Consider the following 20,085-nt stretch of genomic DNA (forward strand, 5'->3'; position numbering starts at 1 on the left):
CCTCTTTCTATTTCTGTGTTTGCCATGTGACTCTCATGAAGTGAGCAATTTTCTTAGCCATACTCTCTTAAGGAATCATGGAGTGAGATCTCTGCAGCCCTGAGCCAAAAATAACCCTTTCTTTTTTTGTAAAGGTCAATGATCATTTAATGTTTTAAAGTTTTCAATTATAAACATACAACTTTGCACATACAGGGAAAAAAACAGACTCTTTAGGAATAACCAAATACTAAAAATGCCTTAGCAATCACAAAAATAATAGAAACTAAAAAGCAAAAAAATAGAATATACAGGATAAATCTGGGTCATTCTGTCTGAAGTGGGAGCATTTCATGATGAGGAGGCTACCTGAGGTCATAGATGACCTGCAGTAGACAAGGCCTGGCCTGCATGAGAAGTAACCTGAGACTCAACCACAGGGATTCCTCTTGTTTTTCATGGCCAAGCCTCTGAAGTTAAAGAACTAAAGGAGCAGAGCAATCAAATTGGTAATGTACAGTGTCAGCATCCACTTCCACAAGCCAGAGTCATTACTGAAAAGCATACATTGAAGTGAAATGTTCACTCAAGTTCAAATGGGCAGCAACTCCCAAGCTAAGCACCTGGTACCACAAAAGGACATTGTTGAAGCTATTAAAAGGGTGGCCTCTACAGGGGTTGGGATGAAGACATGAAATAACTGAGCCCATGTTCATACATGTTATTCCAGAATCAAGTCACTAGTGATAAAAGTTGTCCAGGCTTAACTATAATCACCTGGGGTTCAGGGACTGGGCAGGGGGCAAATATGAAACACTGGGAGGCAATTTCCTTCAACAGCTCTTTGGGGGCACTACTCAAAATTTAGTAGATCTCAGAATCATAGTGACTTACTAACTAAAATCAAAATTAACACCCAGGACAACACCGAGAACTGATTTTAAAATGTCGTAAGTAAACCAGACAAGCTTTAAGAAGGATTACAAAAAATGAGCAAAATCAATTCTAATGACATAGAATATGAAAACATCATAGTGATTAAAGCAACATTTTGAACCATCACTACCATGTTGTTACCCATCCTGCCTACCCATGAGGATGATGGAGAAGTACTCTCTTGCCATCTGGAAATAGCCACTACCATGTCCACCAGTCTCCTAGGTGTGTCTAGACAGACTGTGGGCAGAACTAAATCCACCTGTCACCCATCTCAATGGTGACTTATCGAAAGCCTTGAGCAGACCAAGAGAGACCCTTCAAGCAGCATGAGACAACATGCATGGATCCAGCCAGGCACAATCATAATAGAAGATATGCTTCTGGGGAAAACATGACTATGCCATGCAAAAGGCAGAGCCTTCACTGTGCTGCCCTGCCTTCATGAAAAAGTGTTGTTTAAAACATGCCAGATGGAAAACTGGAATTAGGTCTTTATAACATGAAAGAACATAAATATGAATATTTGAAATATGTATTTTACAATATGGGAAATACAAGTAGTGATTAGCAAAGCAGGACTAATGGGTTTTCCTGAATTTCACATATTTGGAGACCTGACAGTAAAGTAGCTGCTCTACCATGAGTGGGTTAGGAAGAGAAACAAGGTGAAGTCCTGGCTGGATGAGAGATTCCTACATCACGTCTCTCAAGTTCCCAGGTCCCAACCCATTTCTCAGAAACCAAGACTCCTCACAGCTATGGTCCATCCCAGCACTCAATGGGTATCCACAGAGCCCAGTCCCTGCACAGAACAGTCCTCCCAAGGGACAAGAAAGTATCCTCAAATAGTGTGGTTCTCAGGAGGCATGAAGCTGAAACATTATTACTAAAGCTCTCCCCCATTCCACTCAACAACTTTCTCAACAAGTAGAAAAAATAGGCCATCCATAGATTTTTCTGGAAATAAATATAAGTGAACACTAAAAACATATTTCTGAGCAAATGCCAGCTACTCCAGCCTCACACAACCATTCTGCCTTCTTCAAGGTTTAAAGGTAAAGCCTAAAGCTTCTAAGGCCCAGGTCAATTCTAACTTGAGATGTTCTTCATGTATCACTATAAAAAGCAAATACAGAAAGGAGAATAAGCTCTCCTATTAGGCATAATTCTGACATATAATTTTTAAGGGGGGAGGGGGACCCCCCATCATGCCAAGCAGTCAGTCTTTCAGGGGACCTAAGGAGCCACACAGGGCAGGTCATAGGAATCTCACACCACCACCCTACAGAAGCCACCTGGCAGCTTACTAGCCCATGGCTCCCAGGGCTGTGGTATGAGGTTTCAAAGTCTGAGTTAAACCCAAAGAAGCTATAGTTTTCTTGCCACAGCCACTCACTTCTCAGTTCTCCATCACGGTTATTAGCAGCATAATAGGAAAAGGAGTTAAATTAAGAACTACACCTCACTGAAAAGAAAGTGTCTTTCAAGACAAAAAATGTCTACTAAGGTATTCCAAGAGTTCCCTAGCAAAGACTTGACATGAGCCAGTATCCTGAAAAAGCCCAGGTTTTAGCTAACTGCCCTTCCTGGTTGTTCACATAAAGGCTGGTTATAATCATCAGCTCATTATCTCCAAAAGAACTATGGAAATATTATTTAAAATATTTGTCACAGACAGAATGGCCCTGCAAATCATATCACTGCACATGGGTTTCCAGAAGCTATGTACACACAACACTGAATACTCTAGAAGACCCAGAACAGAGACTCCAAGGCCATGCCTGTGGCCCCTTCAGCAAGCCTGCCCAGTGCCAGGTCACTGTCATTGTCCAGATACCACTCACAGATGATGACTTAGCAGGCTTTTGTAGATAAGGTCCATAAGGCATATGGGTACTGGTAAGGCACAGCATACACCTGTCCATTTGTTGAATAGACAACCTGGGTTCTTGTTGGGTATGCACCACTGTAAGGACCATTGTCATAGACCTTAGGTGTTGGTGCAGCATAGGCTGCAAACAGAGGGGATAAGGCAACGACAGCAGTGTCATCTAACAGTATGGCCAAGCCAGGGAATCCTGTTATGTAAACTTCCAGGCCACATAGTCATAGGTGCTTTCTGCATAGAGGCTGACAGTCTTCCTGTCTGGGTAAACTATCTGCAGAAGGCAGTCTCTTGGCTTCCCATCCGGTGGCTGGATGTCTCTGCGTTCATGGCCTGAGTGGAAAGCCTTATATTTTACCAGCCAGGCCAAATGAGCCTACAGGTGCAATAGTGTCTGTCATGGTGGAAACCAACGGCCCTCTAATTGGACTGGAGGCCCACTCCATGGGAGGGAATACATCCCTGATACTGAAAAGTTAAAACAGGGGTAGTCATGAACCATAGGGGTATAATGTCTTCTGCTTTCTGGCTACATATATATACTATGCTTATCAAACTGCCCTATGAGAAAATTGGCTATGACTGATAAAAAAGATATGGCCAACTGGCCATTGACTAATTGCATTTCCCTTTCTATTTTCTTTTTCATTTTTTTAAAAATATATTTTATTAATTAGTTTTGTATTTAGCAAATACAGTCAGTTTGGTACCATTATTAGGCTCATCCATGACCAATCCCTTCCCCATTGGCCCCTCCTTGTTGAGGTATATGGGTCGTGCATTGTGAAGTTAGCTCAGTTATGGGTAAGATAAATGTCTCTGCATATCATGACCCAACACATGGCTATGACATTCTTTCTTCCCCCTCTTCCACAAAATTTCCCTGAGCCATGTTGGGTTCATTTGGTCTGCTTCAGTGAGGAGGTGTTGGGGGCCTCTGAGGCTCTGGCTCTCTGATTTGGTAGGAGTTGATTTTTCCCCGTGTTGGTCTCCTTCCCCCTTGTGCTGGTATCTGGTTCATCAGGAAAACAGCACCCTTGCTTGTTTCACCAATTTTTCTTAGTTTCAGCTGGGGCCCTTTTGAGGTATGATGGGGTGGCTCTTTCCTTAGGATCTACATCTATCTGAAAAAGAGAAGCAGATTCTCCAACAGAGAGTAAGTTAGCACCAGGACAAATGAGATAACTCTTACTTTTTTTAATAGAGGATTTGATATGTGTAGGCCCTCTTGTAGCCCATGATTGATGGTAGCTTGATATTGGAGAGGGAGCTAATGTTTGGATATGGTTCTGACTTGTTTCCCAGCTCCAGCTATGAGTCCCATACCACTGAGGGGATCAGTTAGCCAAATCAAGAGCAACTGGTTCGCACCATGGCTGTGTGCCATTGTTGCACTTATGTGGGCATCACAACAGGTTATTTGCTGCTAATTAGGTTAGATCATGAGTTGCTTGGACAGATATTGGTCATTTTCCCCCAGTCGCCCATGTAGCACCTTCTGGCACTAGACGTGCTGACTGTCTGGGGACCGACTCTCTTCTAGCTTCCAGCCATGCCATTCCATTTACATGTCAACTGCATATGGTGTCTTCAGCAGTAGGGTCTTACCACTGGCCTTTGGTGGGTCATCAAGTACTCTGACAGAAATCTGTTCGTCTCTAAGGAAACCTTGTAGGTCTCTCTGATCATTGTGGATGATAGCCCTATGCTGATACTGGGAGTTACAGGTCAGTGCCTACTAAGAAAATGAGGGAAAAGATAACTAATATACAAGAGTTAGAGAAAAGAGACAGAGAGGGAGAGGGAGAGGGAGAGAAGATGTAGAATATTAATGTTAGCCTTCACCCTACCCTCTCCAGTGTCTTTTGTTTCAGGTGTTTCCTGTAAGGGCCTGGTGAAGGTTCAGCCATTTGGTCTGCGTCTTAGGAAGTAGAATTTTATGGTACCATTGCCATTTGGGCCTCAATTTGTGTTTCCCACCCCTTCAATGCCCTCCTCTCCCTCCCCTTCCTCCCCATCCATCCTAGTATCTAGTCCACGAGATAATTGCTGGATATGTAAGGTATCTTGGGTAGATTCAGGTTCCCTTTCTATTTTCATGTCAGAAGAATGAACAAGGGAATGAGGTGAAGCCTTGGACAGTTGCACAATGCCTTTCTCCTTTCCAGTCTCCAGAAGACAGCAGCAAGTTTGATCAATGCCAAGAAGAATAGGAGAGCTGTAGGTAACAGACAACTATAAGATGTATGAATCCAAGGCAGTTGTGGCAGCTGAAATGAGTTAATTTTAATAATTAAAATACCAGGAACTTATAGTACTAGCAAGGAATGTTAGTAGCCAAACTGTACAATGGGAAAGAGGACTGACAGAGTAGTTCAATTGCAGTGTCACATGTTGTTTTCTTTTAAAATGTCAGATAGTACACAAAGAAGCAGTTTGATGGATCAAAATCGGCAGTTGTATCATTTACTTTCTCATAGCTGGAACAAAAGAAAGAAAGAAACAAACAAAAATCTGACCAGAAGCAACTTCACAGAAGATAACGCAAGGAAATTTCTGTAACCACATTGCTTTTTACTTCATATTGGAAAATTCACATTGGAAAATTAGAGAAAGGGAGGGAAGAGAAAACACTTTTTCTTATTCATCTGAAGGTCCGTATTGCAGGACAGAATATAGAATTTTCACAGTAAAGATGAAAATCTCTTTTCTTTTTTCTTATTGCTATAGCTGATTGGGTAAGACAGCTTCAACAAGCTGTAATTGAGTTATTAGTATTTCTCCCTTGAAAAGGACAGGTTTACCTGTCCAGTCATTGAAAACAACTGTTAACCTCCCATACCTCCCAGTGCTGTTTCTTGGACAGTTTTTCTGGCACCATGGGTGGACAGCAGTTTTCCTGTTTCATGCTATCAGAAAGCTAGAGGAATTTCAGGTTACCACATCAGAAACTCCAAGGCCCTGCCATACCTCTGTCTGAAAATTAATAGTTCAATTTCTCATCTCAAAATATGGACAGTGTGTCCAATACATCTGCCCAGAGAGTAGGTAACAAATTTATGAGATAACATAAATAATCTCAAGTAACACTCTGTCAATTAAAGATTCAATTCCTGCAAACTGAATATAATCTCCTTCTTCTTATCAAAGTTCTACAGGAACTTAAAACATTACATGATAATGTTCAAGGAAGTTAAACCCCTCATGTCTTAAAATCCTTCCAAATTTCTATTTTATCATGTCATATAGAGGATGTTCATTCATATTTTCAATAGAGAATGCTAGTTCCAATGTAGTAACCTGGATTTTTTTTTCCTGTATAAATTGAAATCCCATAAAGCTTCCAAAATAGAGCCATTCCAAGTTTCCCAGGTCCATTCAATGTTTTTTTTTTTTTTTTCTGGATAATTTTTTAAAATTTTTTGTAGTCAGTGAATACAGTCAAGTTAGTACCATTGTAAACCTCCTCCCTGTCCTCCCCCCTCCACCGGGAGCCTCCTTGTTGAGTTATATGGGTCATGCATTGTAGGGTTAGCCTTTACTTTTGGGTAGGAGGAAATGACTCTGTGTGTTATGACCCAGCATGTGGCTCTGACATTCTTTCCATTCCCTTCTCCACAAATTTTCCTGCTGCATGTTGGGTTCCTATTAGGTTTGCTTCCATGTTGAGATCTTGGGTGCCTCTGTGTCTTTGGATATCTGGTTTGGTAGGGGTTGATTGTTCTCTGTATCTATCTCCTTCACCGTTGTGCTGGTTCCTGGTTCACCAAGAAAACAGCATTCTTGCTTGTTTCCCCAATTATACTTACTTTCAGATGGGGCCCTTTCGAGGTATGATTGGGTGGTTCTCTCCAAAGGATCTGCATCTATCTGAAAAAGAGAAGCAGATTCTCTAATGGAAAGTAAAGTTAGCAGCAAATAAATGGGATAGCCATTGATTTTTAGAGAGTGTTTAATTGAGAGCAGGCTCATTTTTGGATATGGTTCTGACTTGTTTCCCCACTCCAGCTATGGGTTCCAATCTAATGAGTAGATCAGTTATCCAAATCAAGAGCAGTTGGTTTCCCACCATGGCTATGCACCACTATTGAACTTGTATGAGGATCACGTCAGGTTGTTTGCTGCTAAGTAGGTTAGGCCATGCATTGCTTGGACAGATATTAGTCATTATCCCCCAGTCACTCATTTAGCACCTTCTGGCATGAGAAGGGCTAACTGCTTGGGGCCTGACTCTCTTCTATCTTCTAGCCATGTTAGCCCATGATATGTGCCAACAGTGTATGGTGTCTTCAGCAGTAGGGTTTTACCACTAACCTAAGGTGGGTCATCAAGCTCTCTGACATAAATCTGTATCTTTTGAGAGACCTTGCAGTTCTCTGTGATCAAAGGCTCATTGTGGATGATATCCACATGCTGGTACCAGGAGTGACAAGTCAGTGCCCAAGAAGAGAAGGAAGAAAAAGATAAGTGATATAAAATAGATAGAGAGATGAGAGAGAAGAGGAACAGAGAGAGAAGTAGAAACCGGAGGAGATAACAGTCAGTTTTTGTCATACCCTTTCCAGGGCCTTGTGAATCCTGTGTTCCCTTTAAGGGCCTGGTGAAGGTTCAACCATTGGACCCAGTTATTCCCTTACTGGGCATGTATCCTAAAAGCTCCACGCCTCAGCTCAGAGAGATTTGCTCAACCATCTTTATAGCTGCTCAATTCATAATAGCCAAGAGCTAGAATAAACACAGATGTCCATCATTAGACAAGTAGATAATTAAGATGTGGTATAGCTACATGTTGGAATTGTACACATCAGTAAGGAAAAATGACACAATGAAATTTGAAGAAAAATGGTAGAACCTGGAACGGATCATTCTCAATGAACTTACCCAATCACAGAAAGATAATCACCGCAGTCTCACTCAACCACAGCTCCTAACCTGAATCTACCCAAGTTACATACAAACCTACCAAATATCTAGAGGACCAGATGATAGGGAGGGAGGGGAGGGTAAGGGAGGGGGTGAGGGATACAAAACTGGACCCAAAAGGCAATGGTACCATAAAATTCTATGTCCTAAAAGACAGTCCATTCAATTTTTGACTTTCTTTTTTAGGAGAATTTAGTTCTTTGAGGTGATTGTAAAAATTCCTTGTAAGATTTCAAAACATTTGTATATAAAACTGCAAGAAAAAAAAACAACACTAGACATTCAGTTAAATTTCATATAAATAATGAGCAAGTTTCAGTATAAATATAATTTATATTTTAGAAATGAAATACCATATACCAAGATATATAGAAATTATAAATCAATAATTTATAATGCAAATATTTCCCTTGGAATATCTGAAATGCATTTGTAACTAAAATATTTAATTTCAAGTCATATTTATATTGTCCTGTAATTTTATTTGCAAAATCCAGTAATCATACTTGTATACTCTTTAATCATAATCCTCAGATCATAACAGTTGGCTAACTTTTATTTTCCACACTGCATCAAAATGGGGAAAACGAATTTATATTGAAAACATGATGTTTCTTTCTTCTATAAGGCCATTCTCTCTTTAAAAAAAAAAAAATTACCTATTTATTCATTTTGTAGTTGTTGCTTTTTGAGGTACAGTTTCACTGTAGTCTAGCTGACTTGGAATTCACTATGTAGTCTCAGGGTGGCCTTAAACTCATGGTGATCCTCCTACCTCTGGCTCCCAAGTGCTGGGTTAAAGGCATGCACCACCATGCCTGGCGAAATTTTTATTTATTTATTTGACAGAGAGGGAGAGGCAGATAGAGAAAAAGAGGCATAGAGAAAAAGAATAGCTGGCCAGGACCTCTAACCACTGCAAACAAACTCCAGACAGATGCCATACCTTGTGCATTTGTCTTATGTGGGCCCTAAGGAATTGAACCTGGGTCATTTAGCATTGCAGCAAGCACCTTACTCACTAAGACATCTGTCCAGTCCTACATTCTCTCTCTCTCTCTCTCTCTCTCTCTCTCTCTCTTTCTCTCTCTCTCTCTTTTGTTGTTTTTCAAGGTAAGGTCTCACTCTAGCTCAGGCTGACCTGGAATTCACTATGTAGTCTCAGGGCGGCCTTGAACTCATGGCAATCCTCCTACCTCTGCCTCCTGAGTGCTGGGATTAAATGTGTGTGCTACCATGCCCAGTTTTTTGAGCAAAGTATATAGCTCAAAATTAGAAAGTTATTACTAACACAATAATATGATCAAATATGTGGGGTCTGTCTAGACTCCATTGTTCATCTCTCTTTTTTCCTGAGTTGTATCTAGGTCCATAATGTTTTCAAATGTTTGTTTGTTTATTTATTTATTTATATGTATGTATACATTAGAGAGAGAGAGAGAGAGAGAGAGAGGGAGGAGAAGGAAAAGGAGAAGGGAAGAAAGGAGAAGGAGAAGGGAAGAAAGGAGAAGAGGGAAGGAAAGGGGAAGGGAGGGGAGGGGAGGGGAGGAGAGGGAGTTTGGGTGTGCCAGGGTCTTTGTTGCTACAAAGAAACTTCAGACCCAAACATCAGTTTGTTCACATGACTTTATGTGGGTGCTGGGGAACTCAACCCAGGCCCACAGACTTTGAAATCAAGCACATTTAACCACTGAGATATTTAACCACCCCCTGATCATGCGTTTGTTGAGTTGACTTTCTTTATTCTATTTCCACCTGATAATATTAATGTTTCCTTTGCTTTCATGACATTGCCAGTATAAGGATGGAAGAGAAGAGATTTCACAAAGTCTTCAGTATTGTTCATCATAATCACATTCAGATAACACATTGCTGACAAGTGTTCTAAGCTAATGTCATCCTCTATTTGCAAGCATCACCCCATGAAGCACTTTTTGTAGAGACCAACTGGAAATGGAAAGCTCAAGTCTTGCCACATCAAATCTTACCTATCACAGGTAGAAACATCAGCTCAAATCCTCCAAGGAGAATGATATTATCACAATCAAGATCTTTCTGTAATCCAAGCCCACTGTTACTTAAAGAGCAGGCAGATGTCAGTTCCATCTGAAGGAGACTGGGTGAAAACAGTGAAAACAAATCCTGGTTTCTTTCTCCAGATGAAGTCATTCTGTGACATTTGTGCCTAATGTATGATTTTTAAGTTAATTCATAGAAATTTTCATTCAAAAGATAATTGTGGCTTTACATGTGTGCTCTAAGAAAAGATACAGCCATCTATCTATACACACCTTCTATTATTTCCTTTAAAATGTAACACTGGAGGCATTCATAGTGCCTGATTTTCTTTGTTGTCTTTCAGGATTTTATTTCATTAATGGTATTAAATATCTTTATTTTCCTCTTTCCTGGAACTTGTCCATTATGGCTTTATAGCACTGACAGAGCTTGTGCTGTCTACAAGCAGCCTTCATGTTTTCTTTTGAGCAGGTATGATGAGTGAAGTGCTAAAATGGGTGCTGCTATGGTCTCTTGCTATGGAACTTTTCTTGATTGTATAAAACTTCCCTTGGAGGGTAGACTTCTATTGCATCCTCACATTATATTTTGTTGAAGGAAGTATTGATTGCCCTGTTATCTCTGTTTATGTTCTGATAACTTCATGAGAAGGAGAATTCACATTTTAGTTTCTATACATGACCTTTGTGTATTTTAAACTTTCCTGCCCATGAACAAATGATACTACTTCAATGACTGCTGTATTTCCAATATTTTTGCCACTGATAGACAATAGAAGACAGGGAAAGAGCAGTGTTGTTCCATGAAAGGCACCTGAGGAGAGTTACCCTTTTATAATTAAAGTTTTAAGAGTTGTAGTACCATACCACAGGTGGCATTATAGGGTCTGAAGCCAGAAAGTTAGAGGGAGACAGATACCAAAAGATAACAGACAATCCAAAAATCTCAAGAGGAAAGTGAAGTAATTCTATAAGTTCCTGAGGAGAAAAGAATGTGGCTTAGATCAGACTAGAGTTAAGTCACAGAGGTAATAGAAGAGAGAGTGGTAGGTAGAGTAAACCAATTCCCTTCTCTAAGGAGGAGAGGGCTTTTGCTCCTGCTCCAGGCAGAAGTGGGGTTTGGCAAAGGAGTCAGAAAGATGCAGAGATAAATGAGTAAAATTGTAATTCATCTCTGGCAACAGATCCTCTTATAAAGTAACCACACCTATGTGAACAGTCTCCAGTAGTGAGATACATGCATCTTTAGTGTTTCTTTCCCCTGGAAACCTTCCATTTTTTTTTCTAGGATCTTCAGTATAGCGTCTCATTTTTTTTTTAATTTATTTATTTATTTATTTGAGAGCAACAGACACAGAGAGAAAGACAGATAGAGGCAGAGAGAGAGAATGGGCGCTCCAGGGCTTCCAGCCTCTGCAAACGAACTCCAGACGTGTGCGCCCCCTTGTGCATCTGGCTAACGTGGGACCTGGGGAACCGAGCCTCGAACCGGGGTCCTTAGGCTTCACAGGCAAGCACTTAACCGCTAAGCCATCTCTCCAGCCCGCGTCTCATATTTTAACATCATGTATTCTTTCATTCCCACACGTTGGGCTGCTGATAATTGTTAGATCTGAGGGTCTATGGATTGTTTTAGTCTGCACTATAGTGCTATAACAATATACTGGGGATGGGGTAATTTATAAGCAATAAACTTATATTTAGATCATATTTCTATAGGACAAAAAAAAAAACAGTGTATGGCACCGTAATCTGATGAGAACCTCCCTGAACTGTAGTGGAAGGTAAGATAATAATAATAATAATAATAATAATAATAATAATAATAATCATCATCATCATCATCATCACCATAGATGAGAGACAGTGATGAGAATTAACCCATTTTTACTTAACCCACTGTTGTGACAATTAGTTCATACCAACACCATAGCATTAATCCAATGACCTGTTTTCAGAGCTCCTCTGCCAACACTGTTCTTTGAGACTCAGCCCCTGACTTATGAAATCTGATGACAATATTCAAACCATAACACTTCAGTATCCCTCTCTGGTTCCCATTTGAAAAGTTCATCATCATAGTTTATTTAATATGAAACTGTATTCTGTTTCCTATCACATTTCCAAAAGAGATACATTGATTACTTTAAATTTTAAATCAATGTCAGCTATCCTTACTCTCTGAGCAGGAAAACACAGGAAGTTGTCTGCTGCAAAGAAGAGAACCAAGCTCCTGCATGTCCGTGCTGTCCACCTGCTCTTCTCAGGTGGCTCTGGCAGGGCCATGCTGTCGAGCTTGCTCTTCTTGTTCAGTGAGCAGGTCTACACTTGTCTATCCTGATTCCTCCCATGTATCCCACTGTGGGGATTTCTATTGGTTTAGCTCCATCTCAAAATGTATTCCTTGGAACATAGGAAATGTCCTTTTATTTTATTTGGTAAATTTGTCTACCTGGCTGTCAACTTATTGATGTTGAAATCTTCTATACTCATCATTCTGCTCATTCCTTTTCAGGGATTTCCATTTTTATTCCTTTTTCTTCAAACTTTTTTTCAAAAAATAGTTCCAGTTGGTCTTTATATGACCCCCTTTCACAGCCTGGAACATGTACTTCAAAATGGTTTACTGGGACATATGGGGGGAACTACTTCTGTCTTTGTGGTATCTCTCACTGGCTATTAGATTTCCTTTTATCATATAAATTCCATGTTATCAAATGACAGTGAAATGTCTCCCAGTTTTCTAGTCTTACAAGAGCACTTCAACCTGGACATGCTCTTTTCCCTTTCTACCTTGTCTACAGAGAGTAACCTGCATTTTAATATGTAATCTTCTGTGTGTATATTCATCTCATTGACTTGTTATCCTCTTCTAATGAAACATTTCCTTTTGTCCTCTTAATTTATACTATGTGTTTTTGTTTTTTTCTTCATTATCTCATTGTTCTAATTATGGAACTTAGAGTGAAATTTATGTTTTTCCTAGTAATCCAATTTCTCCTTGATTTCCTAAGCACATTCAATTTTTTAAGGGACTGTTCCAACTATAGGCCTTTCTGACTTTTTGAATTGGCATATTAGTAATAAACATAGATTTGTTTATGAATCAAAATGCCTACAGCCTGTGTTGGACTCTGGTGTTATAAATGCTATTCAAAGACTTTAACTTATTTGGAGCTAATTTGAGACAAATTGGTGAAGCGTTAAACCTTGATCCATGACAAACCCTGTGGGTCCCAGAGCTTAGCTCCTCTCCACTTCTTTCTACTGGCTACAAATGTTGTTCAAATAACCTGGAAAGGAATAGCATGCAGAGTTCTGAATCTCTCTTTTTCCTACTATGGCTGGAAGGAAAAGCATATGAATACTTTGTGAGATATTAATGACTTTATTGTGTCTTAATCTTAAAGACACTCCTTCAACCAAATCTCCATAGCTTCCTCAAAGTGACCCACCTATACATTAAAATTCTGTCTGTTTGGAATGAGTTTTTTTTATTTCTTTTATTTATTTATTATTTCTTTTTAATTTTTTATTTTCCTTTTTTTATTAGATATAAACTTATTTTGCATGTAAACAACACTTGTTGGTACCAACCTTTTTTCTCCTTCCTGCCCCTTTTCTGAAGAGGCTGTCCTCTTTGGGGATGCAGGTCAATCCCATTGGAGATTGTGGGTCATGCATTATGGCGGGGAGAGGCAATGTATCTGTGCAAAATGTCCCAACTTGTGGCTCTAACAATCTTCCCACCTCTTCAGCAAAATTCCTTGCGCCATGCAGGGAGCATTGTAATTCCACTTCAGTGATGGTCTCTTAGGATCCTCTGGATCTCTGGTTTGGTAGGTGTTGAGTGTCCTCAAACACCATATATCAATTAGACCTAAAGACATCTACAGAACATTCTACCAAAAATCCACAGGTTACACATTCTTCTAAGCCTCCCATGGAACCTTCTCTAAAGTAGATCAGATACTAGGCCATATATTTGGAATGAGTTTTGTCAAGTAGTGACTATCTTGACTCTTCCTTGTCCCAGCCTTAGGCTTCAGTTGTGCAGATAGCTGCCTTCTCAGTGATTAGCACCTCCTATATCTGATCAGCCTAAATTCTTTGAAGCTTCTCACCAAGTCCAGGCAGCCTTGTTTCCTCTGAAACACATTTTTGCATCCAAAAAATGATTATCAGATGCTACCTACCAAAGTCAGTGGGCTTGTGAGATCCATGCCTAGCACCCAAGACTAAAGCCACCATATTGGGTCATATCAACAGTCTTGAAATGTGTGACTTTTTCTTTTTTTCCTCAAATGACAGTATTTCAAGGGTGTCAACTAAGATAAAAATTGGTGAACTTAGGAGACCAAAGCATAAGTCTACTTTCTTCTCTCAAGTTAGGATTCATTGATAATTAGCACAGTTACATGTGTTAAAAATTAATAATTGCTAAAAGAAGTTTCTAGTATTTGATCCCTGAATTACTGAGATTGACTCATTAGTCCTTAGACCAGAAGATACTCCAAGGCCACCCAAAAGTGAAAGCCCATTTTAGTATATTTATTGGTAAGATGCTGCTTTTTTGTTTTGTTTTGTTTTTTCAAGATAGAGTCTCACTCTAGCCCAGGCTAACCTGGAATTCACTGTGTAGTCTCAGGGTAGCCTCAAACTCATGGTGATTCTCCTACCTCTGCTTCCAGAGTGATGGGATTAAAGGAATATGCCACCACGACTGGCTAAAATGATTCTTTATTTGTATTAAAATCAGATGGAAAAGTCAGAGGAAGTCACATGATGCTTGCTAACTTCTCTCATATCCATCTATCAGATAATTCATCACTATTGGGAAAGGATTGGCAATTTGAAGGAGTTAAAAAGAATTCAAAAATCAGGCTGGAGATATGATTAAATGCTCTTGCTTTGAAAAGACTGATGACATGGTTTCTCTTCCCTAGTACCCATGTAAAGCCAGTTACACAAAGTGGTGCATGCCTCTGGAATTCATTGCAGTGTCAGGAGGCTCGGACTTGCCCATTCTGACTCTCCCTTACTCTCTTTGTCCTTGTTAATAAATAAAATAATCTAATAAAAAGAAAATTTCTACAATTTGTCGCAGGATTTAGGGTAGAATATATTGCTTAAGTATGGAAAGAAAACCTTCAGAAAAATAAAATTTTGTCTCTGTCATTTCTTAATATTATTATAGTAAAACAGAGAGATATCAGCAAGAAGCAATTATCACATGGAACCGCTACTGGAAGAAAACGAGAAGATATTTTTATTAGGGATTCATCCAGGGACAAGGTCTAAGGAAACAAGGAAATGCCACCTGGCCTGCTGTCATAAGACCAGAACCTGTGTTTCAGCTAGTCTCACTTCCTGTTTCTTAGCTCAGCACAGCTATATGGATGGGTCCTTCCTGAGTCAGCCCCTTAAGTCCACAAACCAGTTAGGTTTCACCCTTATATTCATGTCTGGTGACAAGACTCATCCTGATTGGAAGTCTGACCCTATAAATGGATCTGATGGGCCTGCCACATATATAATCTGTCTGTTGGCTATATTCCCTTGATACCTGAATCTCCTACTTTCTGCTTTGGTGAGTTCTTCACCCATACAAGCCTGACTGGGAAAGGGTAAGGTAATATTTTCTCATCTATTTTGGGTGCTTTCTAGCACTAGTATATGTGTAACTTTTTTTTAATCCCCAAATCCATTACTATGTTATTTATCAGTCTTTATTGGCTCCCACATTAAAACGGGGTGTTATGAGTTCAGGAAAGTCCTTGAACCCCAAATCCTGGATTTCAGTTTACATTTAACCAAAGAATTGGGAAAAACAAAATGAGAAATGAGAAGGATAATTCTTAAATTATTATATTTATTGTGCAAAGTACTGAACCAAGGGAAGAAATATAAATATATCCACATGGGCCTGGAAAAAACTGTAAAAAGAGAGTTAGAAAGGAAAGAAAAGAAAGTAAAAAAGAACTCCTGCTATGTGGAGGGTAGGAATGGGTAAAGAGCCTATGTGGAAAGTACTGGTCATGGGGTTCTCCCTTCCTCTCAGCCCAGCTTAGACAAGATGAGGGGAAACTCACCAGAAGCTGGAGTTGTCAAGCAGCCCAGAGAGCTTGACCTCCTCTCACAAACGTATGTATAACCTTATAGTAGTGGGCCATTCCTTCTGGCTCAGGTTCATCCAGAGAGATAGCTGATTGGTCTGGGCTAGGGCCTGTCTCAGGAAGATACTAGCCATGAAGACAATTTCTAGGGGTTAAACTTGACCAACCACTATGTAGGATTAGGAAAGGGGACAGATCCCTTTAAATACAAGATAAGGAATCAAATGATAGTTTGATCTCTAACAAGTACAGATTGCAGAGGGCAGATATACCTGCTTTTTCAGGGCCCCAATTACCCTAAGTGTCTAACAAAGCTACCTGACTACCTTTCAATGTGAGTGTGAAGAGGAAGGGGTTTTGCACTCATGCCCTGCTTTTCACATATGTGTGCATGTGTTTCTTCTGAATCTTTTGGTCTTGGATCTCATATCTTGCTTTCTGTGTGTGTGTGTGTGTGTGTGTGTGTGTGTGTGTGTGTGTGTGTGCGTGTGTGTGTGTGTATCAGAGGCTTTTCCATGGAGATCTTTCAGTGAAGCAGATCTTTTCCATCTGCTCTCCTCCCTTTAGGCAAGAAGAAGAAAAAGTTCTATCTTTCCAGGGTCTTTCTAGCCTTCCTTTGGATACTAAAAAGATTCCTAAAAAGAATCTAGATGTTTTGTCATGTGTGGGTGTTTGTCTGTGTGTATGTGAATGTGTGTGTCCTTTTCATGTGTTTTTACCTTGGAGTTCTCCATATCTCTTCACTCTCCCCTCTTCTCTTCCTGATGGGTAAAGAGAAGAATTTCCATGTAGCTTGAATCTTTCTAATCTCCCCCTGGCTGCTGATTCTCCCTAAAATAAACCTCACAATTTATCTTCTAACCTTCTCAAAGTCTATTTTTTTAATTCTTTGTTGAAATAGGCAGGAACTTAAAAGTTGAAGTTCACAGGCCTGGGATCCCCCTGAGCCCCCAAATTTTGCATCACTACTTTTTCTCCTATTCTTGCCTACTTGAAGAGGAGTCATTATTTTGCTTGCTGCGCTTGTAAGAAGCAACCAGATTTAAAAGGCTCTTCTACAGCATGGTTTCTCAGTTTGAGGTAAGTTCCAGTGTGATAGAGTGTTATTTGAAGGTACAGTTGGATGTATCTTAATGACAGCCTTTCTCGACGTGACTCATCACAAAACTTTTACTTTTATCTGTATCTCTTGATCCTATGTGTCTTTCCCTCAAGTGCTTTTGAACTCAGGTTAGGAATGGGGAGACTGCTGTTGGTTGTTTCCTTGAGCCCCAAGAGTCATGGAGAAAAGAGGCATAGCAATGCCTGACAAGAATGAAGTCACTAAACCTAAGTTCCCTTATCTATCATGTAGATTCAAATGCCATTTTTCTTTCAATCCTCATTTGCATAAGATTTAATGATTATTAAACTTGATGGAAATCAAGTTCTTTTCCCATCTAAACAACATGCCAGTTTTCTTGTGAAGTTCTTTTATGCCCCTTTCTATCTCTTTCCATCTGCTTTTTCTATGCCAACTGATGACACATATTTTGTAAAATTCTTTCTTCACTCCAAACAGGTCTTGAGGAAAAAGAGTGCTGAATAACTGGTCAATGTGCTATGGTAAATTTCAGTCCACCCAAAGGCAGCTAATAGGGCCACAAGGCTCCAAAGGGACTGCTTTTTTTTTTTTTTTTTGGTGTTGTTATAAAATGGGTCAAATCTGTTTTTCATTGTGGATCTTTATTGTGTAGATTAGTGTTAGTGTACTCTTGTTCTCTGTTCAGAAAGCTCTGAATCCTCCTGCTGTGATGAACAGGAATGTCTATTTTTCTTGGAAACAAACAAATCTCTCAGCCTGCAGGTATAACACAATGTATATCCCAATTGCTGTTGTCCCAGTTTGCAGCCTCCATGCTTCCTCTCCTAAGCATTAACTTCAGTGACATCCTCTGTCTGTAAGAAGAGCTGTTGTATAGCAATCATGCATGTGAATAAAGATGAAGAAGTGGAAGTCTTTCTGATTGACATAAAATCTATGCATATCAGACACTAGCAAGTGTTCTCAAATAATAAAACTGTGCTGGGAATGGCTGAAGGTTATGACAGTACAGGATAATTCAAGTTAACTTACATTAGAGAAGTACATTTACAGATCATCTAGAGAAAAATTCAGAACTAAATAGGGCCTGAACCAATTTTCATTTCACTAATCTTGGCATACATCACTAATGGCTCTTGAAACTTCTAATCAACTTAGATATGACGGTAGAATCCCTTTAATATCAAACCACAGATGGATGTTACAAGTAGATTCAAATAGGCCCATGAGAACAAGACTTTGCCATCAGTATTTTAGGCCAGAAAAGAGGTAACTGAAGCCTCAGCTATGGATATAGGCATTCAGTATTTTATTGTCAAATGAGCTCATATGTTTGAGAAACTTCATTTTCTCTAGCATAACACAATTTAAGAAAACTGGACTACCAATAGAAAAGTTCCTGAAGGTAGAGCAATCAAAACTCTTTAAGATTATTTTATGATGGAGCAATGAAGGAACAAGAGAATAAAGAGCATAAATAAAAAAAAACCCAAATAAAGAAAAAGTGCCCAGTCAGACTGTGCAAACAATTACCATATTATATAGAAAACATTTTTATCAGTTGCCCTTTTAAATATTTAATAGAAAAGAGGTGAAGTCCTCTGTTAAAGGAAGTTTTAGAGAAAAAAAAAATGTAAGCCACCAAAAAAAATGTGAGGTGATCGCGGTATGTCCACCAAAGATTAATCATGGTTCTCAGGAGTGGGTACAAACATTGCCACTCCAGGTTTGGAGAAGGAATACTCACTCTCTAGGGGATATTGTGATGATCATGCTTATTGACTCATCTCCAAAGTAACCAGAAACTCAGCAGTATTCAAATGTTAATTGAATGAAGTATTAGTCATGAGTTTTTATCTCTAAGGAGAGCCTATGAATATAAGTCTAGAAATTTGCACAAACTATGCAATTTCTTAAAGCATTGTGGAGTCCGGTGTCACACAAGTAAGACCATCGACTCACTGGGTAAAAAGAAAGAAAAAGAAGAAAGCTGGTGCATCAGGTTTGCATCCCAGAGTTCAGGATCTCAGGATACAGCCTCAAACTGCTGGGAATGTCAGTTTATTACAGAAAACCGCAAGATGTTCATTGTAAAAACAGGATGGAAGTTAAAATATAAAGTTAGGTGGAACTGGGGCAAGAAACATACTATGCTATGTAATCATAAAGGTATTTAGAAACAGAAAAGTACAGGAAGGTCATATTACATTGCACAGAAGGGGTCATACCATTTCTTAGATAACAGAAAACACCTGACTTTTGCAATAAGGTCTGTGATAATCATTCCCGAAACTTCTCCTTTATCTGTCAGGAAGATCAACTTGGGTCCTGGTCTCCATTCTGTGTGCCTAAAGACAAGGGCTGCAAAGGAGGATGTTTAACAAGGTCTATTTACATTCCATTTTCCATTTTCCCCTTTGATATACCATTAAGTCAAATCCTTGACTCATGAAGGATAGTGTCTAGGAGGTTTTTATCTAAGGAGTGTATTCCATACACAATACCATGAGTTTAACAGAACTTATTTTATTCTTTATTTATCTATTTAGAGCATTAGTATTTTCTTTTGTTGAGGTTTTCTCTAACTAAAGCCAGTGTATCTTGTGTTATTCCTGACTGACTGGCAGAAATACAACAAATTTTATTTAAAGCCATATATAGGCTCCCTTGTTTCATAAAAAGTAAATGTAATCCTCTTTTATTTTGTCCCCTCTACTTTCATAGCTGTTGGAGTGGTTAGGGTGAGCTGGTGGGTGGGAGCCCTTCCAATGTTCCAATATGGTGTGTCTTGATTTAAACTCTGTTGCTTGGCTGAAAGGGATGGTGGCAAACAAGGTTTGTGTGAAAAGAAGCCTTTACAATGGATTCCTGGACTCTTTGTAAGACTTGGATAGGATGGAAGAAGCCTTTCATTAGTAAAGGGCAGGATGGGGGGGGGGGGTTCCATACATAATTTTAAACGGAGTAATTTCTTTTACATAAGAGGCACACCTGGACCTTAACAGGGTGAACAGAAGGAGTCGTACACATCCTTTGCCAGTCTCTGGGATTAATTTAGTTAAAGTTTCTTTCAAGGTCCAATTTATCCTTTTTACCTGTACTGAATTTTGGGTATGATAGGCACAATGTAATTTCCAATTA

The 20,085-nt window shown here is 39.4% G+C and overlaps 1 pseudogene; it reads right to left on the minus strand.

Annotated features, from left to right (window-relative positions):
• Nucleotides 1-2,664: 2,664 nt before the first annotated feature.
• LOC101609678 lies at nucleotides 2,665-12,030 on the minus strand (annotated as a pseudogene).
• Between the last annotated feature and the right edge of the window lie 8,055 nt (nucleotides 12,031-20,085).

Source organism: Jaculus jaculus, chromosome 9, assembly GCF_020740685.1.
Source record: "Jaculus jaculus isolate mJacJac1 chromosome 9, mJacJac1.mat.Y.cur, whole genome shotgun sequence".
Lineage (NCBI taxonomy): Eukaryota > Metazoa > Chordata > Mammalia > Rodentia > Dipodidae > Jaculus > Jaculus jaculus.